The sequence below is a fragment of the Dermochelys coriacea genome, chromosome 5, assembly GCF_009764565.3.
Source record: "Dermochelys coriacea isolate rDerCor1 chromosome 5, rDerCor1.pri.v4, whole genome shotgun sequence".
In the NCBI taxonomy this organism is placed as follows: Eukaryota; Metazoa; Chordata; order Testudines; family Dermochelyidae; genus Dermochelys; species Dermochelys coriacea.
The window spans coordinates 59,352,427-59,379,790 of NC_050072.1; the positions used below are offsets into that span (position 1 = coordinate 59,352,427).

At 40.8% G+C, this 27,364-nt stretch overlaps 1 long non-coding RNA gene across 1 annotated transcript; it reads right to left on the bottom strand.

Annotated features, from left to right (window-relative positions):
• Positions 1–213: 213 nt before the first annotated feature.
• Positions 214–19,030, bottom strand: LOC122460228. The gene is made up of 3 exons (XR_006281395.1): positions 18,998–19,030; positions 11,592–11,597; positions 214–365 (listed from the first exon to the last, which is right to left on the bottom strand). It is a non-coding gene; the product is annotated as an uncharacterized LOC122460228 (long non-coding RNA).
• Positions 19,031–27,364: the final 8,334 nt, after the last annotated feature.

Genomic DNA, 27,364 nt, shown 5'->3' on the forward strand with positions numbered 1-27,364 from the left:
TCTCCGGCCACCCAGATCTGCAGGCAGCAGCGCAGAAGTAAAGGTGGCGTGGCATGGTATGATATTGCCACTCTTACTTCTGCACTGTCGCTGGTGGGTGCTGCCATCAGAGCTGGGCACCCACCGAACTCTGAAGGCAGCACAGAAGTAAGAATGACAATACTGTGACTCCCCCTAAAATAACCTTGTGACTCCTCTTGCAACTTCCTTTTGGGCAGGACCCCCAATTTGAGAAACAATGGTCTCCCCCATGAAATCTATATAATATAGGGTACAAGCATCTAAAAGACCATATTTCACTGGGAGAGACCAGATTTCATGGTGCATGATGTATTTTTCATGGCCGTGAAATTGGTAGGGCCCTACTTATTGTAATTCACCTCTTACTATTTGATCCCTTGTGCATGTATAGTGTTTTCTATGGCCATACTTATTATTATTTAACATTTACATCATGATAGCACCTAGAGGCCGCAGCCAAGTGGGGAGCACATTGTGCTAGTCCCTGAACAAATGCACAGTAAATGACAGTTTTTGCCCCAAACAGCTTACTGTCTAAAAGACAAAACATAACAGATGTATGAGATACCTAAGCGGGGGGGAGGGGGGGAGGAGGGGGAGGAAGGAAGATGTAACAAAAGGGATCCAGTGTTTAAGCATCAATTGTGTGCTTCTTAGCCAATCAATAGCTGTTACCAGGTAGCAGCTTGCTGTATGCATTACAGCAGGGATGAGTTTTTAAGGAGAGACTTGAAAGAGAATGAGAGTACTTGTAGCACCTTAGAGACTAACAAATTTATTTGAGCATAAGCTTTCGTGAGCTACAGCTCACTTCCACCAAATGCATCTGATGAAGTGAGCTGTAGCTCACGAAAGCTTATGCTCAAATAAATTTGTTAGTCTCTAAGGTGCCACAAGTACTCCTTTTCTTTTTGTGAATACAGACTAACACGGCTGCTACTCTGAAACTTGAAAGAGAATGGTAGTCATAGGTGGTGGTTTCTAGATTTTTGAATGAGAGTTTTGCTTAAGGGACAGCTTGAGAGAAAGCACAAAGATTCTTGTGAGAGAAACAGAGAGCAGACAATCAAGGCTGGCATTGTTGGTGGAGCAACTGGCATGTGGACTTTTTAATAGGACAGACAGGTAGGCTGGGACAAGGAGTTCATGTCTGTGGTTGAAGAGAGGGATCCACTATATTTTTAATGTAGTCGTGATACTAGAAGGTGGGCTTTACTGAACTAGCTCATGAAGTCTTTTATTGGCATTGTGGTAGAAAAGGGCTAAGTGAGGCTGACTTGGAAACAAGCCCCTTTTCAAATACGACAGTATACCATAAAGCACTACTCAGTAGCAGAAAAAAATTGGTGGCTGCACGTGTTGGCCTGGGACATAAAAAGATGTAAAGGGGCGAGTTAGATTTCAAGCCAGTGCACCTGCTGGGATTTAGAGAGAGACAAGGTGGGTGAGGTAACATCTTTTATTGGACCAACTTCTTTTGGTGAAAGAGACAAGCTTTGGAGCTACACAGAACTCTTCTCCAGGTCTTTTAGGATTTGTCATTGCACCTATCTGATCAAGATCTTGTATAAATGTCCATCACTGCAGTATCTGGAATAATTCCACTGGTTCAGTGGTGTTACATTGGATTTATATTGGTATAAGTGAGAGCAGAATTTGGTTCTTTGGCCTTTTTCCTTCGAGTTTTCCATCCTGTTTCAGCCTGGGGAACAAACAGACTGATAATTTTATGCTGAGTGACTATAAAAAAGCATTAAAAACTATTAAAATAGCCTCCAAGGATTATTTTTCTCCATTCATGATTCAGACTGACAGTCACAGTCAGAGAATGTGAGACTAATGTACATTACATTTCCCATGCCATTTGGCTCTCCGAGGCCTATGCATTGAAAACAAAAAAGTTTCCATGGCCTGGTTGAATTTCTGATGAATAGATAAGGCTGGGTGCAGAGCCGCATTCTGTGACCTAGCTTGCACTTAGTCCCTCCACAGCTTCTGTGACATGAAAGGTTCAAGATTATTTTGAGTGAGCATAGCCTTTTCAAATCACATCTGTGAAACACAGAAGAGCTGGGTAGCAGTCATCTTAAAAATAGGAGAGTTTGCAAAACTGGGGCAGATTATTAAATCACTTTTGAAATATCTCAGCAGTCTCCGTGTAAGAACCAAAATAAATCCCTTGAAATCACATTAGGAACTCTGTATTTTCTGTTACAGATATTTTCCTCTTAGATATCTAAGTGGAAACAAACAAACAAATGAAGTCTCCACTAAAAGTGGTAAAACTAAGGGCATTCATAATTAAAACTGCCACTGTGCCAGAGTCTTGGAGCAGTATGTGATCTTCTAAAGCACATGATGCCAGAAAGACATGATGTAATTCCCCAGGGGAGCCACAAAACTAAGTTCACCACAATTTAAAGTGAAACCCTCTATAACCTTAACATTACATTTATTTTTGTATGAGCTTTAGTGGTCTGTTATGGGGGGGACGGTTGGAGAAGGGAAGAGAAAAAACAGGAAGGGGAAGAGGCAGGAGAAGTAAAAGGGTTGAATGCATCTCCTAGAATTTTCCTGCTCTCTCTTACCCAGACACCATCACTCTTTATGGGTCATTATGAAAGCCTTTCTTGTCTTGGGGGGGTTGGATGCCATCCCAGACTTTGGTGAGAAAGCAGTTTAAGGATTCCCTCAAATCTGAGTATGTTGTGCATCCCATAGTCCTAGCTACCCTAGCAGGTCATAGCCAAGCACTCTGGTTTTGGGTCATAATCAAATTAATACCAGAACCATTGTAATGAGCTTGCAAAAATGTGGCTGCATTGATTCCTTCCATATAAAGGAGTTGCTACTAAATCTTTCTCTCTTGTCTCAACATTCTCAGGCAGAATCTCACTAGAAAGCACAACCTGTGTTTACATCATCTGGTTACTGCTGGCCCTTTTGGCTCTTTTGGCCCAATCCTAAAGCGAATGCTAAATCTCCCATAGGAGGATCAGGCCCTTTCGTTGTAAATTTTAATCAGGTTAAATTCTATTTCTCATTTTTGATTACACAAGTTTCATTTGTTCAGTTTTTCATTGTTATTGTATGGGTTACTTTGGTCCAAAATCTGTTTCATTTAAAATATATATTTTTTCATAATGTAAAACCTGAACCTGAGACCTTGCCTTCCCACACTCCAGGGGCGTCAGCATCTTGTGGAAGTAAGCTGATAATATCTAACTACTTTGTTGCATAATTGAAATGCAGAATACTAAACTGTATTGTTTCCAGATTTAGATGCATGCTTTTTTTGACGCTAGATGTCACTGTAGGACTGAGAGAAAGCTTAACTAAGAGGGTGAAACATGACTTCATCTTTCTCATGTAGCCTGTTAGCATCTGCTTCTTAGACGAAAGGAGCCAGCATGGAATTGGTGCTTACACAGTTTGTTGGCAACTCTAGAGCAATATTTATGTAGGGCAGCATATCCCAAACATGAGTAACTGGGTGTAAGGGTTGCTTCTCTGTCCAGTGTTTAAAATGTAGGATATACTTGTGTTTTAGAATATAATGGAGTTATCTCAAAGATACGTGTTATAAATGTCATGAAAATAGTTTGTGTCTATAAACAAGGGTCTTTTGAAATTGTCAGCCCTTGTAACTCCCACTGTCTTTCACAGGATTTGCGCAGCTAAAACCTAACACACAGTAAATGTAAATTTACTCCAAACTATTAAAACAAAATTCAAGGAATTTACCAATGATAAAGAGATCAAATCTCTTTGGCCACAACCTTTGTTTGAGTTTAGTTTGATTTTATTCCAATCTGTCATCTTTATTTTTGTTTTTTGTTTTCCTTGCATCCTTTACTTTTCATTTCCTGTGTCTTTAGTGCATCTTTCTTACTCGTATCTTAAAGCATATTTTCCCATTGTTTTTCTATATTTTAAAATTTCTCACTTTCCTTTTTGATGCACATTGTAGTGCTTTCATCTCATTGCTCTCTTCATCGCTAGTTTTCTTTCTAGCTCGGCTATTTTTCTGTCTCTTCATCCTGATGTTTTTTTCTCTCATGTAGTAGGAACAGAGACTGAAGATGTCTTTCTCCCCGGTTCACCCACATCTTCAATATCTTCCCTTCTCATCCCTGAATCTATCACTCCTTCACTGTCCCTTTCCTCTGTCTCACTCTCTGCTTCTTTCTCCCCTGAATCCACTTTTCCCATTTCCCCCCTCCAAGTCCATTGTTTTATGTCATCCTCTTTCTTCATTCTTGTTTAGTATATGTTTTTTTCTGACCTTCCTTGTTTTCCCACCTACAGAGTTTCCCTTCCATCTTTTCCCTATTTTCTGCCATTTGATCTCTACCCATCCTTGGTTCTCCCTTCCCTGCTAACTGTTCCCATCCTCTTAAATAGTATATGAGTATCTTTGGGCTTTTTGCCTGCATCGGCAATGTAGGCACCTGGGAGAAAAGGATCTGTAGCAAAAAAGTGCTGCATATGCAGCTACCCCACCATCACTCCTGGCAGCCCACAGGGCATGGACCTGGTTAAAGGTGGTGTAACCGGAACTAGGAACAGACTCAGAACTGTATGACCCATTTCCCCTTGCATTGTTTAAGGAGCAATGCGCCAAAGATTTACTCTCTTTACAGCATTAAGCAAAGGTCCACTCACATCTGACTGGCTTCTTCTAGCTATCCATGCATGTTTTTGGTGTTCCTCAGTCTTTTGGCTATGGCTGCCCATAAAGCCACTAGAATTATTTCTTACCAATAAGATGCACTATGAATTTAGTCTTTTTTTCCCCTGAGGGACTCATTCAAAATTGATCCTGGTTTTCTGCCAATGTCTTCATTATTTGTAAGTTCTCACTACACAATTTGGATGAATTCTTTTCAGAATACAGTTTCTTCAGAGTAAAGAAAAGGAGTACTTGTGGCACCTTAGAGACTAACAAATTTATTAGAGCATAAGCTTTCGTGAGCTACAGCTCACTTCATCGGATGCATTTGGTGGAAAAAACAGAGGAGAGATTTATATACACACACACAGAGAACATGAAACAATGGGTTTATCATACACACTGTAAGGAGAGTGATCACTTAAGATAAGCCATCACCAACAGCAGGGGGGGGAAGGAGGAAAACCTTTCATGGTGACAAGCAGGTAGGCTAATTCCAGCAGTTAACAAGAATATCAGAGGAACAGTGGGGGGAGGGGTGGGAGGGAGAAATACCATGGGGAAATAGTTTTACTTTGTGTAATGACTCATCCATTCCCAGTCTCTATTCAAGCCTAAGTTAATTGTATCCAGTTTGCAAATTAATTCCAATTCAGCAGTCTCTCGTTGGAGTCTGTTTTTGAAGCTTTTTTGTTGAAGTATAGCCACTCTTAGGTCTGTGATCGAGTGACCAGAGAGATTGAAGTGTTCTCCAACTGGTTTTTGAATGTTATAATTCTTGACGTCTGATTTGTGTCCATTCATTCCTTTACGTAGAGACTGTCCAGTTTGGCCAATGTACATGGCAGAGGGGCATTGCTGGCACATGATGGCATATATCACATTGGTAGATGCGCAGGTGAACGAGCCTCTGATAGTGTGGCTGATGTGATTAGGCCCTATGATGGTATCCCCTGAATAGATATGTGGACAGAGTTGGCAACGGGCTTTGTTGCAAGGATAGGTTCCTGGGTTAGTGGTTCTGTTGTGTGGTGTGTGGTTGCTGGTGAGTATTTGCTTCAGATTGGGGAGCCCTCTACACCAACATTCCACACAAAGATGGACTACAAGCCGTCAGGAACAGTATCCCCGATACTGTCACGGCTAACCTGGTGGCAGAACTTTGTGACTTTGTCCTGACCCATAACTATTTCACATTTGGTGACAATGTATACCTTCAAATCAGCGGCACTGCGATGGGTACCCGCATGGCCCCACAGTATGCCAACATTTTTATGGCTGACTTAGAACAACGCTTCCTCAGCTCTCGTCCCCTAATGCCCCTACTCTACTTGCGCTACATTGATGACATCTTCATCATCTGGACCCATGGAAAAGAAGCTCTTGAGGAATTCCACCATGATTTCAACAATTTCCATCCCACCATCAACCTCAGCCTGGACCAGTCCACACAAGAGATCCACTTCCTGGACACTACGGTGCTAATAAGCGATGGTCACATAAACACCACCCTATATCGGAAACCTACTGACCGCTATTCCTACCTACATGCCTCTAGCTTTCATCCAGATCATACCACTCGATCCATTGTCTACAGCCAAGCGCTACGATATAACCGCATTTGCTCCAACCCCTCAGACAGAGACAAACACCTACAAGATCTCTATCATGCACTCCTACAACTACAGTACCCACCTGCTGAAGTGAAGAAACAGATTGACAGAGCCAAAAGAGTACCCAGAAGTCACCTACTACAGGACAGGCCCAACAAAGAAAACAACAGAACGCCACTAGCCATCACCTTCAGCCCCCAACTAAAACCCCTCCAACTCATCATCAAGGATCTACAACCTATCCTGAAGGACGAGCCATCGCTCTCTCAGATCTTGGGAGACAGACCAGTCCTTGCTTACAGACAGCCCCCCAATCTGAAGCAAATACTCACCAGCAACCACACACCACACAACAGAACCACTAACCCAGGAACCTATCCTTGCAACAAAGCCCGTTGCCAACTCTGTCCACATATCTATTCAGGGGATACCATCATAGGGCCTAATCACATCAGCCACACTATCAGAGGCTCGTTCACCTGCGCATCTACCAATGTGATATATGCCATCATGTGCCAGCAATGCCCCTCTGCCATGTACATTGGCCAAACTGGACAGTCTCTACGTAAAGGAATGAATGGACACAAATCAGACGTCAAGAATTATAACATTCAAAAACCAGTTGGAGAACACTTCAATCTCTCTGGTCACTCGATCACAGACCTAAGAGTGGCTATACTTCAACAAAAAAGCTTCAAAAACAGACTCCAACGAGAGACTGCTGAATTGGAATTAATTTGCAAACTGGATACAATTAACTTAGGCTTGAATAGAGACTGGGAATGGATGAGTCATTACACAAAGTAAAACTATTTCCCCATGGTATTTCTCCCTCCCACCCCACCCCCCACTGTTCCTCTGATATTCTTGTTAACTGCTGGAATTAGCCTACCTGCTTGTCACCATGAAAGGTTTTCCTCCTTCCCCCCCCCCTGCTGTTGGTGATGGCTTATCTTAAGTGATCACTCTCCTTACAGTGTGTATGATAAACCCATTGTTTCATGTTCTCTGTGTGTGTGTATATAAATCTCTCCTCTGTTTTTTCCACCAAATGCATCCGATGAAGTGAGCTGTAGCTCACGAAAGCTTATGCTCTAATAAATTTGTTAGTCTCTAAGGTGCCACAAGTACTCCTTTTCTTTTTGCGAATACAGACTAACACGGCTGCTACTCTGAAACCTTTCTTCAGAGTGTTCATTTTAGCTGTTTGCTGTTAACTATGATGATCTCTTAAGTCCGATGGTATTGTTTCTGCTTACTGATTGGATGACAAACTTTTTAAACAGGAGAAAAACCCAAATAATTCAAAAGGGCATTCATTTTTTAAACCAGTAATCATTCATTTTTCACTAACATTCACTAGCATTTTCATGGTACCAGGAGATTGTCTGAATATCTGAAAAAAAACTGTTATGATGACATTATGGCTTTCAACAAATTTAAATTTCCACTGTTATTCATGTACATTTTTGCAAATCAGTGAAAGTTTTTTTTACCAGAAAAATAGGAATTGCCATCTGAATCAGACCATTAGTTTATCTAGTCTAGAACCCTGTCTGTGAAAGTGAGTACTATGAAGTGCTTTTTGAGGAAGAACCCTGCAATATCAAGCTGTGGGATAGCTTGCCCCATAGAAAGTTTCTTCATAACCTCCAAAAGTTAGTAGTTGCATTATACCCTGAAACTTGAGGTTTATATCCTTTCCAGAACTCTTTTAAAAATGTTTACTATTATAAATCTGGATATTCTTTGATGTTTAATCCTTTATTTTTATTCTGACTAAGCTCTGGGCATCCATTATTCAACCAGCTCTAGTTACTAGACTTGCTGTCTCTGAAGTCCAGCAGCAACACCATTGTTTATGTTCTACCTTGCTGGAATGAGCTGTGTTCTGGGCCATTGTAGTAACTGCCCTTGTGGAACACTGGAACACTGTTCACAGTGTAATACTCAACTGAAGGGACGATGAAATTACACTGTTTACATGTTTCTGATTAGTTAAGTGATGTTGGCCAGGGGCTGCAAAGGCAGAACTGCCACTGAAGTGAAAAGCATCATAATCAATGCATTACAAATATACAAATTGTACATTTGGAGTAGAATAAAAACATAACTTTCCATATACAGGGGTCATAAAACACTAATGGGAGAGTAAGCATGTTTCTCAATCACAGCTCTTTTTTTTTTTTTTTGCTCAGCAGGCAGCTAGTCACCAGTAATTATGGGGGTTGGGGGGTGAAGGGGGAAAATGTACTTCACCTGCATTGTTTAAGAATTTTTGTTGTTGCAGAAATAATATGGTATGACTCAGAGAAAGATGACATCTGGCAATTCAGCTGCTTACCCTTGATGTAACACTTTGATTTATAGCACATTAGAATGTTCTTTCAGTGTAAGTAACAACTAAAATCTGAAAACTAGTTAAAAGAACATGCAATGGAACCTCTATATTTTTAATTGACTAGTGACTCCTGTATATCCTTTAGCTGTGAAACAGCCTTTTTCTTTCCTTTTCTCTTGCTCTCTCTTTTCCCCCCCTGCAGCTGGTAATAGTTTATGGAGCATGTTGCTGTGTTAATACCTTGTTAAGGCTGTTTCAGCTGCTGGGTCTTTGAGAGGTCAGTGTCAGGACTATTTTACTGTGAACCCTTGATGTGCAGGGTAAAGCTGGGGACAGGTAGAGCTTTCACCCTCTCACACTGCAGGAAGCCTTACTGCTTTCGGCATCCCCCCTCCCATAATGCAGTGCTGCTGGCTGTATAAGCAATAAAAAATAGTATGTTTCTGGTCACAAGTAATTAGGGAAGCTTTAAGAAACATTTATGTTAATGGACTAGACATAACATCACTGGCATTGCTTGGTATTTCTAAATTCAGTTTGGTAAAGCTGCAGGTGTTAAAGAGCTGTTGAATGTAGTTGTCTATACATTTTTGACAGGTAGCAAAAAAGTCATTCTCCAGCTTATAAAGTACAAGTAAAAATAAAAGCACAAGATTAAAAATATGAAATGTTCATATTTTCATACTTGCGGTATTACATCACTGGCGACTGCATTTGGCAGGTTTCTAAACTATAGTCGATGGCATTTGGGATAAGCCAAAGATCAGATCTGAAAAGGGAATACTAACATCTCATTTTTCAGTTCTAGGTAATATTTTAAATTTTCTAATAGAAGTTCTTCCAAAAAACATATCTATCTTAGATTCCCAATCGTGAAATGGAAAAACATATTTTAGGAGCCTAATAGAAATATAATCTTGTTTGCATGCCTGCTGTTTCCAACGCAAAGCTTTTTTTTTTTTTTTTTTAAAAAGAGGGTGACCAGAAACACAGTATTCTCCCTTCATTCTTTTTCTGGTTAATTTCAACATGCAGGTTGAGTGGTCAATTTTTGCACTCAGTTGGTTGTGAGGTTAATCATAGGCCAGGAACGTTTGTTTCTGTAAACTTCTTTAACTCACTGGCTGCTGCTACATTTAGTTTTAAAGGTCCGTTTCTTTTATACTACATAATTTAAGAAAAAATATCAAGACTAATTAGTTAATGAGAAATTAATATAATGAGAGCCAAATGCAATGTTTATGTCATGTACAATATGTCTATGTATCCTAAAAGGTAGGAATGCAACCATTATTCAAAACTGAGTAAAATCTTTGAAATAATTATTAACAGATGTGTTGTGAATTAAGATTTCAGTATAAGAACAATTTGTTGCAAATGGTAAAATGTGAATGCTTTATGTATTTTTTTTTTAGATTGTTTTATAATTACTTTTTAAAGAATTGCTTGGATTTTTAGTTGTCCACCACTTGGGTTTTCTCATTTAATCTTTCAAACCAATGTAAGAATCTATATTAATGGCTTGCATTTCTTTACCACCTTCCATCACAGAACTTTAGAAATATTAATGAATTAAATAGCCCAGAGGTGGATATTTTTCTCTATTTTACCAGTGAGGAAATGGAGGATCACTGAGATTAAGTAACTGGACCAATCTCATAGGTAGAGCCAGGAATAGAACCTAGATATCCTTATCTTTTACAAGATCATGTTTCCCTTTCATTTCCCCTAACTGCATGGTTTATTCATTGAATTAATTTTATTTAATAATGCAATGTTGCCATTCATGGCATCTAGGTTTGAGACAAAAGCAGATAATATTGCCCACAATGGGAAGCTATAGGAGCTCTCTACTTTAGTAATCAGACTCTAGCTCACATACCAGGAAAAATAAGGTAATTAAGTCAAGAAAGTACTTCTATAGTTTAGACCCTATCAGATAAAGTCATGACTAAAAAAACAAGCATGGCAGAATCATCTGAATACTAGCAAACTTGGGCTCAGTGCAATGGAATCAAAACTTGTACTCCATCTAGGGATGGGCAAATAAAATGCCGAGCACCATGAATACAAGCCATGTTAATGAATATCAATCAGAAGGCATTCAGCTACTGGATATCTGAAAGTGCATATGCCAAAACAGGGCTACTGGTGATTTCCAGGTCTCATGAATCTTGGAGGAGACCAAGAGGAAAAAAATCTCATTGCTCTTGTTTCAAACCTATAAGAATTCCCATAAATTAAAGTTCCCTTTTAAAAATGCTAAAATCATAGCTAGAAAGAGTGAACCAGAGAGAAAGAGCCTGTCAAACTTCGTTTGTATTGCTGGTTACATTGCTAGCACAGGAAGGCAAGAGAAACGTGAGCAAGGGACAGGCATACAAATATTCCTCAGTAGTGTGTGTATATATAAGATGGGCTGTGACACCATGTGCTGCTGTAAATATTGCGTCTGTTCTTTTCTGAGAGCTAGCTCAAGTTGTGATGTTGCAGTTGTTGGCTGTTGAGCTTAGTTTTCTCTAAATTTTAGACGATTGGTACCAATTGATTTTAAAAAAGGAGGTTTGAGACCACTGTGAAAAACTGTAGGTGAGCTGTCATGCACTTACATTTGCATCTGCATAGGGTGACCAGACAGCAAGTATGAACAATTGGGACAGGAGATCGGAGGTAAAAGGCACCTATATAACACAAGGCCCCAAATATCAGGACTGTCCCTATAAAATCGGGACATCTAGTCACCCTACATCTGTAATTGTTGCCACTACAACAAGCAAATCAAGTAAATGCACGTGCAAATCAGCATTTAGAGGTCTGTCTGGCCATTTGCCCATGCATGTAGCTGATTCATATGTGCCAGGTAGGCTCACAATTGTACAGATTGGATTTTTTTTTTAAATCCCCTTACCTATTTTTAAGTGGCTTTTGAAGTGAAGTGGGGGACTCTGTGCTGCTATTTCCCTTTGTACTGAAGAGGCTGGAATTTCTGATCTTCCATTTTAAGAAGAACACACCTAGACTACCCTAGTACAGTGACAGAGGGGATAGAATGTGGCATTACTAAACTCAAATGGAGCAGACGCAGTAAACCTACCCTTTTAGTAGCCTTGTTAATACTGCTTCTGGCGATTTTCTTCTGTCTGTTATCACAGCTATGAATACCATCTCTTCCATTGTTTGGGCTTGACTTCAGTGAAGTTATTCAGTGAAGAATTTGGCCTCTTGTCTATTATGCCTAGGACATTGATAATATTGTATCTGATGAGTGGGAGGACATTAGTGAGGAGATAAGGAAGAGTTAAAAGCGCAATTGTCAGATTCTAATGTATTTTCTCCAGCGGAGACACTTGAAGTCCAAGCTAAAGAAGACAAATAGTAAGGAGGGCAGTGATAGCTACAGCACCTGCAGTTCCTTTCTGTTTGTCATTTTGGAGGAGGAAAAGAATATGCAAACTGTCAGAAACAATACATGGTAAGGGGGGTGGGAAGAAAGAAAACTGATCAAGGACCCTTGTGCACTTAAAGCTATGACAGTACTAATCACTTCATTCTTCCATTCCTTCATGAAATCACTGGTAAGAACAGGGCTGTGAACTACCATCAGCAGTAGCAGCTGCAAGTAGTTCTGGACATCAAGGATGTATCTACAGAGTCTGTGGCAGTGAGACTCCCAGCCTGGGTCAACAGACGTGGGCTAGTAGAGCTTGTGCTAACACTTTATAAAAATAGTTGTGTAGGTAGAGCTTTGAAGTTGCAGCTCAGGCTCTGAATCCCACCCCACTCCTTAGGCTTCAGAGCCTGAGCTCTAGTCGTAGCCACAATTTCAAAACACTGACTACACTGCTATTTTTAGAGCTCTAGCACAAACTCTGCTAGCCCAAGTCTGTTGACCTGGGCTGGGAAGCTCGCTTTGTGCAGACTCCAAAATGCTGTGTAGCCGTATGCAAAGGCACATAGCCTGAAGCACAAATTAATTGAGTCCTACTGGTGATGCACCAACACATGGTAATGTGTAGAGCCCTACCAAATTCATGGCCATGAAAAATGCATCACGGACCATGAAATCTGGTCTTTTATGTTCTTTTACCTTATAGTATACTATACAGATTTCATGGGGGAGACCAGCGTTTCTCAAATTGGGGGTCTTTCAGAGCTGGGTGGCTGAAAAGTGGCGCCTGCTGGCCAAGGCGATCCTTACTTACCATGCCATCCTTATTTCTGATCTGCTGCTGGCGGCAGCTCTGCCTTCAGAGCTGGGCTCACGGCCAGCAGACACTGCTCTCCAGCTGCCCAGCTCTGAAGGCAGGGCCACCGCCAGCAGCAGCACAGAAGTAAGGGTAGCAGTACCACTACCCCTCCTACAATAACCATGCGCCAACCCTACAATTCCTTTTTGGGTCAGGATCCCTACAATTGCAACAACTGTAATATTTCAGATTTAAATAGCTGAAATCATGAAATTTATAATTTTTAAAATTCTACGACTGTGACATTCACCAGAATGGACCATGAATTTGCTTGGGCCCTAGTAATGTGGCAGCCTTTTCAAGGGTTAATATTCTTAATGCACTAAACTAATGTTTTCTTGAATGCCAAGTCCATTGGTTAAGATGCTAGATTTCCCAGTACAGGATTTCATACAGTGATTTACTTGTAAATGGTGTGTGTGTGGGGAGGTGCAAGGAGTGGAGAGTCAAATATCCACCCATACCCTCTAATTAACCTGTTCCTTCACTGACTCTAGCAATGACATAATATTATAATAATAATACCTAGCTGCTATAGCACTTTTCCTCCATAGATCTGTGATGGGGTATTCACCCCACACTGGAACGGAGGGGGTTAAAAGCAGCCTAGACGTACTGCACGCAGAAGCCAGTCAGGGCCTAGTGGGCTCACATAAAAGGGAGCTGCAGGGAGCCCAGGGAGAGAGGACTGTGTTCTTAGTGGGCTGCAGAAAGGTAGCACCTTGGACAGAGCAGTTGCTGGCAGGGACCGGGGAATCAAGAGGGAGTTCCTGGCTGGCTACTGGGACTTGTGAGCTGGAGCTCCTGAGAGGAGGGCAAAGAAGGTGCTGGGGCCACATGGAAGTGGCCCAGGGAATTGAAGCAGCACTGGTGGAGAAGTTAAGGAGAGGTAGCAGGAGGCTGCTATCTACAGGGTCGCTGGGCAAGGACCTGGAATAGTGGAAGGGCCTGGGTCCCCACCATACTCTCCGCTGGTGAAGTGGCTGGATTGGACTGGGAGATACCCCACCCCCCCCCATAAGGGGGAAACCACAGATGGTGGCATGGCCAGAGGGCTGAGTCACATGAAAAGGACACTGCAGTTCCTGGGCTGAGACACGTCTGCAGATGGAGAAGGCAGTGGGAATGGCACCACCAGGAGAGGGTGCCCTGGCTGAAAGAGCTAATCCCTGAGACAGCCAACAGGAGGAGCCACTCTGGTGACTGGACTCCATCACATAATCACAAAGCTCTTTATAAAAGAGATCAGTATCATTATCCCTGTCTTACTGAGATGGGAAAACTGAGGCACCTAGTGAGGAAAGTCACTTGTCCAAGGTCACCCAGCAACTCACAGACAGAGCCAGGAAAAGAACCCAGGTCTCCTAAGTTTTAGTCTACTTCTCTATCCACTAGGCTACACTGCTTCCTTCCTAGCCAGCTAGCATATATTTTTTCCTAATTCACACTCATATCTAATCAACAGGTGACTGATAACTTGGGGCACTTAAATTTGGATAAGGATTGTAAATGAAATAAAGAATGAATTACATCTTCTAGTCTCATCCAGTAGAAAAAAAAATGTTAACTGCTCAGCTTTCCTGATCATCATATCAGTTCTCCTGGGCAAGTGCTGAGCCATTAATAAAATTTTGCCTAGGAACTGAAAGATACTTACATTAAGCATGCTGCGAGTTATGCTGTTGGTTATGGCTCATCCTCTGGAAGAGAAAGGACCAGGAGTTGAGAGATGAACAGACCTCGTGTCAGGAAGTGTATACAAGAAAGGCATGGCTCATGGTTAGCGCACAGGTCTGGGAATCAGGAAACGTGGACTGCATTCCTGACTCACTCCCTTACTGTTTGTGATTTTTAAAAAACCATACCTTCTGGACTCAGTTTCCCCATCTGTAAAATGAGAATGGTAACATATGCTGACTACAGCTGGCTAGAAACATGAATTCCCATTCTGTGGGAAATTCTGAAATTAAAAAAAAATCATTCTGAAGTAGAACGAACAATGAAATTTCAAAATTTCCCATGGAATGGGAATTCCCAACATTTTTGTTTTGAAAAGGTCAAAATTAAATGTTTGGACTATTTCAAAACATTTCTGAGGCTCACTGAGCTGTCCAGAGTCCTGGCAGCCTGTCAGGTGGGAAACTTGTCATCATGGGAAGCATGGGAGCTGGGCCTTCCAGACTGACAAAAAGATGGGGGCCAGCTGGCAGGAAATCTGCCTGGTTTCCTTCAGAATTTCATCCAAGTTGACACATTCCCACAGAATGTTTCAATGTTCAATGTTAGAGAAACAAGGTGGGCAAGATAATATTTTTTTTATTGGACCAACTTCTGTTGGTGGGAGGGAGACAAGCAAAAGAAGTAGGTCCAATAAAATATATTACCTCACCCACCTTGTCCCTCTAATATCCTGAGACCGACATGGCTGTAACTATAATGCATTTGTCAATGTGACAGAGTGCTGGAAGCTGACAGGTGAGCCAGCACTCTGATCACTTAGGCACCAATCAGTTCCTCTGGAGAAGGCTGATTGGAGATCAGGCTGAGAGGCTTGATGAACCAACTAGCCATCAGCTGAGGGCTATAAAAGACAACCCAGGAAGAAAATCACAGGGGGAGGACCAGGGCTAGTGTGCTCATATATTAAGGAATGGAGATCACTGTTATGGACCTGTGGGAAAGGACAAGAAACAGTGTAAATACTTTGCTGCAGGGAGGCTGTACTGGTGATGGGGAATATAAATAAATTAATGTGAAGATTTCCTTTACTGAAAAGAATCTGAGAAGTTCCTGGGGCAACAGAGGATGGAGATGGAGTAAACAAATCAGCATTTTCCAATGGAAGACTATTATGTTGGAAATAATCTGACCAGCTCTGATGCTAACTTTTGTAAAGGGCTGTGAGGTCCTAGAATGAGAATTGGTATACAAAGGGAATGGATTCCTATTACTTCTCATTATTTGAATAAGTTAAACTTTGCACTTAAATTATTTTATGAAGACTAGAAATGTACTAGATATATTTTAAATTTATTTGTAACTTTAAAACAGTCTCTATTGTGAACTAGCTGGATTCACCTCTCTAGGGTTCTAATTATTTGGATGTTGCATTACCCTTTTTCTTATTTTGCCAGTTGTGGCAGAAAGCATATTTGGGACCGATTTCAAGGGTTTTAAAGCTTCTCTTTCCATCTGCTTTCTTAAAATTGAACAATCTGAACCAGTACTGCCATCTGGGAAAGAATTTGATCTTGTGATGGAGTACAATCATTTGTATAAACTAAAACAAAAATGGTCATTTCTTTAGAGTGAAAAATTAACAGCTTTCCCCTCGCTACCTAAAGTTCCTGCCAAATAATGGTAGAATGAGCTGCTTGAGGGAACTTAACAGTAAAGCAAAAGTTATTACAAGTCTTTGGATATGTCAGCACCGAAGCCAGAAGGTGTAAGTTACGCCTTGGGGAGATATTCCTGTGCTAGCTCTGATCCAGCTAGCATGCTAAAAATAGAGTGTAGCTGGGTTAGTTGAAGGGGCTAGCCACCTTGAGTACCATCCCCTTCCAAAACCTCGGATATGTACTTGGCATGTCTAGTGCCACCTCTTGCTCCAGCTGTTGTGGTTACATTCTTTTTTTAGCATGCTAGCTCAATCAGAGCTAGTGAGGGTATGTGTCCTAGAGCTGAAATTTACACTTCCAGCTCCACTGTAGATATACTTGTGACCATCAGGGTCCGGATACCCGCAGGTGGAGAATGGGGCCTGACCCCCAAAGAATAAGCAATTGAATCAGCTATAAAAGTGGTAATGAGTTAGGTATTTTATGAAAGTCAATGATATGAATCAGCAGTATGTCAATGTGAAGTGTTTGCAGTAACACGGTATGCAGAATCATGGATACTGACTGATTATATACTTTAAAGTCTGTGACCAAACAGGGGGGAAACAGGCTTTCACCAGACAGGAGGAAAGGCAGCTATCTACCTCTCTCCAGTGTAAATTAAGCATTATGGAATCAAAACAATGGAAGTCTCATTTGCATATGAATCAGCAAGGCAATGGGAAGTCAGCAGGAAGGGAAGAACAGCAGGAGGTCATCCTGACCCTGAGGACAAAACAATGCACTTTGGGGAAATATAAGCAGAAGGAAAAAGCCGCTTTTGCATTCATCACTTAAGGAACAGCATGCTGTGAGCCTGTGAAAGTCTCCGGACTATGTATGATGCTATCTTGATGTCAGTGAGAAAACTCCCTAGGCAAAGGTTGTAACTTTCTATTAAGTTGTAGTGACTAGAAAGCATGGTTTGTTTTGTTTAATTTGTAACTATACATGCCTCTTTCATTCTTGCTTAGTGTCACATAAATCTCTTGTTCTTTGTTAATACAATGTATGTTTGTTTAATTACAAAACCATCTCTGTGCTGTGTATTAAACTAGAGGGTGAGTCCTTAGCTAGCCATACAGACTGGTGTGTACTCTGACTGTTCGAGGTAGCAAACTTAACTTCTGTGAGTGTCCAGTGAGAGGGACTGGATGCTGCAGAGACATATCTCTGGGGAACTTGGGAGTAGGGATTCGCAGATTTAGTCCAACTTTGTCTTGCAGGTAACAGAGACCTGTTTGCTGGGAAGGCAGACAAATGGGTGTGGCAGGGATCTGACACAAAGCTTAGCAGCTGCAAAACTTGCTGAGGCTGAGAGGGGGTAATAGAGGAACTCACAATTCTGGGTACCACAAGCATGATGTCACAATACCCTTAGAGAAATAGGGTCAGATTCTGCAAAACTCAACACGGGTAAGGAGACCCTCTCCTCTTCCACCCCACTTCCATTACTGAGATAAAGGCTATAGAGGATGGACCAAGCATTCAATTCCAACTGCGAAGATGATGAAGTGGCTGAATAAGGATTACAATGGGTTTTTCCTGGAATGAGTTTGATCCATTTATTTCTTCCAGGCATTGGGACATCTTAGCTGGCAACAGACTTCACACACTACAGTTAAGTGTCCTCTTCGTTTGATGGCATTGCAGTCTATGGTGTTTTGAAATCTCTAAGCAGTCTCATGTAGGTATTCATGAGGAGGTGTGAATTTATTGATCCTTGCAGCGATCCTCATGATGGAGTTTTAGGTGTGTGTGAGGGGGGCCGAGGGGTAGGAGTTGTGTCTGAGAAGACTGCGTAGATTCTGCACAGTGCTAGGCCTTTCACTCCTGCTTGGTCTTGTATGTTCATCCTAAGCATTAAATGGCTACTGGGCAAGCACTGTGAAATAACACCTTTTCAACATGAATGTCAATAAGTGGAGTTCAACAAACTTTGCAGTTAGAACCCAAATCTGAATTTCTTTGGGCTCCCTGACAACTGACACAAATGCCAATTCATAAATTTCATGGGGAAGGGAGACCTGATTTCAGGACTGTTAAAGTTTTAGAGAATATTTGCTTAATAATTGACACACACGTGGAATTAAGTAGGAAGTATGATTTCCTTCTGAGATGATGCAATGATAAATATTGCCCTGTAGATGTCCATTATATGCTAATGATTTTCTGAAATCACTAAAAATCCATAGTGTATAAGAACTCTCTTGTGGTTGCTAGATGTACAGTAAGTGGCAAAATACAGTAAGTAAGTAGCAAAATGGAATCCTTCTCCTGGCATAGAAGATACTAAACATCTAACAATTATCGTATCAACATGGTCTAAGTTAAGAATGTTGGCAAGGTTGTCTTAACAATCATTGTTCTGATGGCAAATGTAAACAAGGGTACACTCAAGTGCTGAGATATCACTGGCTATCCAGAGGCTGCAGGCCTGTATCTTGGCTACACACAGTATTCAAAGTGGTCCTGACACAGCAGGAAGTGGAATCAGAAAATGGGTGGGGAAGGGGCACGAGCATAATTATAAAATGCACAAGATCCAGATTACTGGCAATAATCCAAATTGGGAAGGGGTTACCCAATGGAGAGGGCTCACTTATTCAGAGGAGCTGGTTTCTCTTGGAGAACAGATTACATGATTCCTGCAAGGCAAGAATTATGAAAACTCAGTGTCAGATAAAATATCTACAGTTCTTTTTAATGCTAGGAAAATATTCCACAGGAAAGGCATAAAACTTAAAATGGAAGAAATCTTCTTCTGTTTCCAGGCTCCTGAAAAGCTTATATTGTATATTTATTAGCACAGGGTTCAGAGACGGCTTCTCTAGCAGTTTACTCTGCAGACATACAAAGTTGACTTCCATGAGTTAATAGAAAGCAACCCCTTTTTCTGCATACCTAGTTTATAGTGGGTTGCTTTATTAGAGAATGATGTATGAAATCCCAATTTATATATGCCACTCGGGATATTTTCTGCTAGTTTAAGTTTAAGTATTTTATTTTTTTAACCAAGGGCTAGTAACTTTGGCTTCTTGGATCACTGAGCTTTGATTTCTAGTACTTGCCATTAATTCACTCCAGAATTAGTAAACTATGAGATGCTAGTGATATTTTTTCAAATTCTTAAATAAATGTTCCAGTCACCTCACATCCATACCACCTTAGGCTGATCTCAGCATAATTAATAAATGAATAAGGATGTCTCTAGTCAGAACTTGGAAAAGTAAGTAATATGGGTGACTCATTAGAGGACATTTTCCCCTCAATCAGTCCTGAACAAATGCCCCATTATTATTTATTATGGGCCAGATCTTCAGTTGGTGTAAATCAACATAACTCCATTGATTTCAGATTATTTTAAAGATAAGCATGGTGCTTCATCAAACAAATAAAATACAGGTTCCCTGCCCATGAGTGCTCATAATACAAAATAAGGTCAGCTGGAGGACAAAATATCACAGGTAGGGGATGGCTCAGGATAAGTAGATGAAGGAAAGGACATTAAGGTTACGAGGTCACCCTGGAGACAAGAATATGCATATGGGTAAAAAAAATTATTTTGAATAATCACTGTTTTTAGATACAGATATAGTTTATAGTGTAGGAGAGACAGGAAGCATGACAGACTCAGACAGAAATGTGTGGCAGGCAGCATGAAAGAAAGCATTGGAGGAGGACACAAACATGATCAGCTTGGACTGACCAGAGAAGTCATTTTGATATTGGAATGGGGAAGGTCAGAGCATGAAAAGAGATATGGGCAGAAAGGTGCCATCATGGTGGTTGAGAGGCATTGTGCTGTTGCGTTGCAGCCAAAGGTAGCACCTTTAAGAGTGACATGCTGATCACAAACAGCATCATTATTCAGTCTTCTGTGGTACTCTCCAAAGAATGGGATCATAGAATTACAGAAATGTTGGACTGAAAGGGACCATGAGAGGTCATTTAGTCAATCCCCTTGCGCAGAGGCAACTATTGAAGTTAGACATTTTTAAATCAGCAGGTCCAGATAACGTGTATTCAAGAGTTTTAAGAGAGATGGCTGATGTGCTCACTGGATCGTTAATTTTTTTTGTCAGTGAGGTCTCAAGCTAGATCCCTGCATGGATACAAATTTATATCCGCAGATATAAATGGGTATTTGCAGAACTGCAGGGCTCTCCCGGGAACCACAGTGGTGAAAGGAGCAGAATGTGGAGCCGTTGGTCCCAGGAGCCAGTGCCCTGTGCCAGCAGCTCCTCCAGCACAGCTGTATCAACCCCAGCCCTTCCATGCAGCTGTCTGTGTCTCCTGTCCAAGGGCATGCAGGTGGGGCTGGGGGCAGTACAGCCATGCCGGAGGAGCTGCCAGCGTGTGGCACTGGCTCCTGGGAGCAGCAGCTCCATGTTCTGCTCCTTTCACTGCTGTGATTCCCGGGAGAGCCTTGTGGTTCTGCAGATACCGATTTATATCTGCATCTGTGGATATACATTTGTATCTGCACAGGGCTCTATTTGGAGCACTGGAGAAGTTTCAGAAGACATAAGCAAGATAATGTGCCATTTTTAAAGAAGGTTAAATGGGATGAGCTGAGTAATTATAGGCCTGTCAGTCTGATATCGATCCTGGGGAAGATAATGGATCAGCTGATATGGTACTCAATTAATAAGGAATTAAAGGAGGATAACATCATTAAAGCAAATCAAAATGGGTTTATGGAAAATAGAGGCTGTCAAACTAACATGATAGAGATCAGTTCTCAGCCCTATACTATTTAATATTTTTATCAGTGTCCTGGAAGAAAACATAAGATAATCACTGATAAAGTTTGCAATTGATCAAAAAATTGTAAATAATGAAGAGGACAGGTCACTGATTCAGAGTGATCTGGATCACTCGGTAACCAGGCACAAGCAAACAATATGTGTTTTAATATGACTAAATGTAAAAGTATACATCTAGGAACAAAGAACATAGGCCACACTTACACAATGGGGAAAGCCATCCTGGGAAGCAGTGACTCAGGAAAAAAATTGGGGGTCATAGTTGAATAATGAGCTAAACATGAGCTTCTAGTATGATGACGTGGCCGAAAGAACTAATGCAGTCCTGGAACGCATAAACAGGGAAATCTTGATAGGAGTAGTAGGTTATTTTACCCCTGTATTTGGCAGTGGTGCAACCACTGCTTGAATACTGTGTCCAGTTCTGATGCTTACGATAAAGAAGGATATTGATAATTGGAGGGGTTTCAGAGAAGAGACATGAGAATGATTTGTGGGTAGTCAGTCAGTTAGATGATGACGTTTTCATGCTCTCTCTTTTTGTGGATTCTGGAGTGACTCTGAAGTCCAAAGTGTGATGCACATGTTCATGAGCAGATTGGGCAGACAGTCATTGGTGAGCGTCCTGGTAGCTATAGCCGTAGTATGACACTTTTTCCTTGCAGCTAACAATCAGTTATTTCTGTCGTCTTCAAAGGCTTGGAAAGCTCTGAGTGTTGTGTGTTGCCATGCTGATTTATTTAACACAGCCTTCTCAAGATCATCCGGTTTTATGGCGCCAAAATGTATGCTGTTCTTGATGCTGTCCTTGTAGAGCTTTCTGGGGTGGCCTTGATTCTGATATCCTTGTGTCGATTCTCCATAGAAAATTTTTCTGGGATTCAGTATTCAGGCATCCTAATTATGTGTCCAACCCAGGGTAGTTGGGCTTTTATCAGCATGGCCTTGATGCTCATTTGATTTTTGGAGAACCTCCAGGTTGGTAATTTTGTCCTGCTAGCAGATCCCCATAATGGTACACAGCGACCGCATATGGAAGGCCTCTAGCTGTTTGTTATGCCATTTATATGGTTTCCAGGTCTCACAGCCATAGAGGAGAGAGATGAGCACAAAAGAATTATACAGCTTTATTTTTTCTGAGAGGGTTTTGTTGTGGGATTTCAGGACTTTATGAAGCATTCCTAATGACTGAGCAGCTTTCTTTATCCTGTTTGTGATCTCTGTTAACTTGCTTTAGTTGGTTTCCACTAATGGATATGCTAGGGCAGGGATCGGCAACCTTTGGCACGTGGTCCGCAAGGATAAGCCTGCAGGTGGGCCGGGCCAGTTTGTTTACCTGCCGAGTCCAAAGGTTCGGCAATCGCAGCTCCCACTGGCCATGGTTCGCTGCTCCAGGCCAATGGGGGCTGCGGGTAGTGGCGCGGGCCGAGGGATGTTATCCCACGGTAGTTATCACAGACCATTTTGCTGCCTTTATTTTTAAATAGAGGAATAATTGTGGCATCTTTGAAGTCTTGTTGCATTTCTTCACTATCCCAGATCTCAGTAAGGATTTTCTGGAGTGTTATTACCACTTTTGGACCCGCAGATTTATATATTTCTGCCGGTATTCCATTCCTGCCCAAGGACTTTCCTGAGGATGATTAAAGGATTAGAAAACATGGTATAGTGATAGACTCAAGGAGCTCAATCTGTGTACTTTAATGAAGAGTAAAGGGAGACTTGATCCCAGTCCATAAGTATCTACATGGGGAACAAATATTTAATAATGGGCTCTTCAATCTCGTAGAGAAAGATATAACATGATCCAATGGCTGGAAGCTGAAGCTAGACAAATTCAGATAGGAAATAAGGTGTACATTTTTAATGGTGAGAATAATTAACCATTGGATTAATTTCCCAAGAATCAAGGTTAATTCTTCATCACCGACCATTTTAAAATTAAAATTGGATGTTTTTCTAAGAGACATGTTCTAGGAATTCATTTTGAGAAGTTCTATGGCCTGTGTTACACAGGAGGTCAGACTAGATGGTCACAAAGGGGCCCTTCTGGTACTCAAATCTATGGAAAGAACACAAATTCTATAATGAAAAATCTAGCAGCCAACCGTTACCATATAGTGTCATAAAAATAATCAGCCAAATCCTTAGAACAACAAAGACTGACAAAACCCCACGCACCAGACTTCAATTCTCAATGTTCTTCCCACCTCCCCAAAAACTCTGGTTGAAAGATAGGCTGACCAGACAGCAAGTGTGAAAAATTGGGACGGGGGGGGGGGTGGAGGGTAATAGGCTTCTATATAAGAAAAAGGCCTCAAATATCAGGACTGTCCCTACAAAATTGGGACATTTGGTCACCCTATTGAAAGATGACACTTATAGTGTGCCCTGAAAGTCAACAAATTCAGGCTATTTCTATTTCAGACCAGGAGAAAGTGAGTTATAAAGATGTACAACCTCATAGCAGCCCCATCTTTAACTAATGGGGTTTGAGTGCTTCTGCTCATTTCAACGTAGAAGAACCCCACAAAAAATAGACAGGTCCCAAACCAGTAGGGGCTCTGGTATGAGTTTTTTATACAAAAACTTTAGGCTGGTGCTGTAACATACTCATGTCCCCTGCGGATCAGGCCCAGAGCATGACCAGTAACATGCTTTCACCCCAAAGGAATCCAGTTACCACCCCAGCTATAGAGTCTTTGCTCTTTAGCTCAAGTTGTAGTAAAGTTTTCAGCTCTGGAGTTCCCACAAAAGCAATATATCAATGTAAGTTGCTGCTACTTTTAATTGTAGCAGCAACTTATTGATATATTGATAACTAATGGAGAACATATTTTCAAACTGATTGATTTATAATACTTCCATGATGTGTACAAAGCCCTTTATTTGGAAGGTTTTCTTTTTTGGTTTTGAGTATTCTTAGAGGTTTGTGTCCATGAAAACTCTCAAATAGTTATCTCATGCATTTTTCACATTTGGTGTTCCTTGGTGGGAGTAGCTGCTGAGGATTTGAAGTAATACTCATTCAACCAAACATGTGGTGCACATGGTGTGTCTGGTATCAGGTCAGCTCTGTCTCTTCAGTTTTGCAAGACAGCCACTTAGAGTTCATTGCACACTTACAAACATTAACAAGGTCTAGTGATGAGATTCCAAACTCAGTTTGGCTATCTCATAAGAGCTGTTTGAGTGCCCAGTTTCCCCTTTCTGGCTCTTGTCAATATCTGGCAGCTGTCTTTATATATGCCTACAACTTCTGTAATATAAATGTAATATAACATTTAGCTTTCAAACTTTTTATGTGTTCTGTTTGCTATAAAAAAAAACGCTTGCTTTAACATCCTCTTTTTTTGTTTTAAAGAAGCTTTCCCTTTCATGTGCAGATGTTCTATCTCATTTTGTATCTTGTGCTATAGTGACATTTTCTCAGCTCTTCAGTCCACATGTGTGGGGCTCATGCAGGATATTTACATTTTTGAGAGGAAAGATAATTACTTGTAACTGGAGATTTGTAAAGGTGATTTCCACTCTATGCTCATAGTTACCCTCCCCTGGATCAACTTTAACATTAGCTTATTTATGTTAAGTGATTTAATAAGTAAGGGATTTTGTCTTTATTTCCACAACTCCCACAACTGTAGTAATAGTCAGCTGTCTGCAGCCACTCAACAGTATTGTCAGTGGAAACAAAAAATGGTTTAACTCTTGTTTTCAGTTACAGCAGGTTTCACGTATTTGTTGTATGCGTGTCAATTTTTAAAAATGTTGTAATCACTTGGCCTAATTTGGACCTTTAAAATTCCCTCCCTTAGAAGTCAACTCCCATTTGTGCCAATACAGCATGTATCTATATTGCCTAACTCTTACCTGCAGTGTTGCACTGTTCCACAGTACCTCTGCTGGATGAACCAGAACTGGCACATCCATTGACTTCTACCAGCTATTCTCTGCCAATTCCAGTTCCTGACAGGTAGCAAGCTGTGTAGTTGGCAGTGAAAAATCTCAAACAGTTCAAATGTGCCCCAGGGAGGGCAACTGCTTATCCTAAACCCATCAAAGAAGCACTGTTGTGCTTTGCAAGATACATTACATTAACAACATCTGTCTCATATTTTTGGTATTCAGAACTGAGGAAGGGGTGAGATGCAGCTTTTAATATAAAGCAAGAGCACGTTACTTGTAACACAGCTAATGTAAACATCTTGATGAACAAAGACTTTGTGTGCCGTGTGAAATGTTGCTGAACCTAATCTGTTTTTTTAGATATAAAAGACAAAATTATCCATTTAAATGGCAGCCTATTATTTTACCTTAAACTCATATTTGGTTCATTATTCATATGCTGCTGTGATGGTCACATGCCATACGGCAAATGGGCTTGATCCTGTGAGGTGCAGAGCACCCACAGTCCTCATTGACATCAGTGGGAGTTGGCATGGCTGGATTGGGCCTAAAATAGTTGGAAATTCAGGATATTAGAGTTTGGAATAGTTACAAATGTAAATGAATGGGGATCATGGAACTTCTTTAAGCTTCAGTCTTTGTTCAGGAATAAACTAAGGTCTTGGTCATGAGAGAAGCTGTGTGTCCTCAATTCCCATTAAAGTCAATGGGAGTTGAGGGAGCCCACTACTTCGCAAGACTGTGCCTTAAAGTAGCTGCTGATAAATGCACTACCAGAGGAAAAAAATCTTGACTAATTTGGTATGAAAATATTAGTACTGTATTAAATGTATTACTTGTGCTTTGGATGACTTCCACCTCCTCTAACTGTAAGAGTTAGACCTCAGTGGTGGTGATTTATTTAGAGCTTTCAAAACCTTTATCAAGTGAATATGAAATTTAGAAGCTGAATAAGTTGACAGTAATGGACTCATGTTTTTCTTCCAACCCCAAAATGCAATAATATAAAATGAGACTTAGAAACACATTGTCGCTTTCTATCCAATAGAACTGTACTGGATCTACTAGATCAATATGTAGTATCACCTGGAAGAAAGACATTAAGTGACCTGCATATGGGCTTCATTTAGAACTCCTCACATTAAGAGGCCCAGTATTTGTAAGTAATGTGGGCATTTTTTCCCCCCTTGAAGGCTAAGCAGAGTACAGATGCTCACTTTGTAACTGATTTGGAGTGACAGGGGTTTAGTGTAGCCCTGCAGTTACTGACCTGGAGCATTCATGATTCTGTGCCTTGAGCAAGAGGGAATAAATTATTCTGCTACCTTCCACTGTCATTTTAAATCCATAAAGGAATTTTGCAGTATAAAAACGTGAAGACTGCTATTCCATTGTTAACATATGATTTTTTTTTAATTGAGCTGTCAAAGATCAAAACAGGGGGTTGCCCAGTACAAATGTTGGGTTTTTTTTCAGTCAGAAACCAATAAAACATTTCATAACAGGATACTGAAGTGTATTTGTTAATTATAGTGATCATATAGTCTTTCAAATGCTAATGGTCTGACTCAAATTTCACTTTGTTTAGTACTGTTAAACTTATGATTAAAGAATGGTATAGCTTTATAGTTGTTTTACTGCCATCTGTGTGCACCAGGCAATAACTATGTACAGATGGTTGTGATTCAGAGACAGGTTGCCACATGCAAAAAAAGTATGTTTCAGTTATTTTAATAAGATTTATTGCAGCAGTCACAGTTAAATGCTTGAACCATAATGATAATTGCTACTAATCTTTCAAGAAAAATGATTAGAGTCTAATAAACCTCAAGAAGCAGGTTTTGTCATAACCTTCAGAAACATATCATCAAAGGTATGTTGTTTTTTGTTCTTCCTCTCCCGTGTCTAATTATCTATTCTCCTCTTCATGGTCCTGCAGTGTTTTGTATGGAATTTCAGGAGATCATCTCTCAATACTCATTTCCTTCCTGCATTTTTTTTTAAATTGGGCACAAGTGCAGAAAATGTCTAAGTATTAAAAAAGCCCTTAAAATAGTTTTGAAAAATTGAACAAATTTGGAGTGAAAACCAGACTGTGCCTCACAAAACTTTTGTTTTAGTGATGGGGGCCAGGCTCAAACTCCAGATGTAACCCCCTTCTGAGATTTAGTGGGAGAAGTGGTGATTTAGAATCTGTATCTTAATCTAAATCCAAATTTTGTAGATGATCCCCATAAAGTAGTCAGAAGTCCCTTCCATTATTCTGTTTTCCAGGCCGGAATTTAAAGGAGACTTTGTGTGATGATACAAGACAACAGGCTGTGCTTCTCTGCCTGAGATCTACAGGGTCTGGCTTTGCCCAGAGGCCTTGCTAGAAAATCCAATTTTTATTCATTATAACTGAACCCTGTCTCTTCC